The sequence below is a fragment of the Microplitis demolitor genome, chromosome 9, assembly GCF_026212275.2.
Source record: "Microplitis demolitor isolate Queensland-Clemson2020A chromosome 9, iyMicDemo2.1a, whole genome shotgun sequence".
Classification (NCBI taxonomy): Eukaryota; Metazoa; Arthropoda; class Insecta; order Hymenoptera; family Braconidae; genus Microplitis; species Microplitis demolitor.
In genome coordinates, this window is record NC_068553.1 from 699719 (window position 1) to 700000 (window position 282).

A 282-nucleotide genomic window follows, 5' to 3' on the forward strand; every position below is an offset into this window, starting at 1 on the left:
TTAAAACGATTCATGTAAAACAAAATAGTCGGTTGTTTTGCCACAGTCTAATAAAAATATTTAAATTCACTGGTTGAATACCGACAATATGGCGGTCAATGGCGTGCTCTATCAAGATAGCGTCGCTTCCTTAACCTCAATCTCTTCGTTCATCACTCCCCTTCATTCGGACATAGATCGACGGTGGACGTCAACGAAGCACGAGGTTTGCATGGATGACCTTTCAGTAAAAAGGTCACGTGTGTTGGTTGTAATTTGTTGGTTCCCATTCTCACAAGCTGA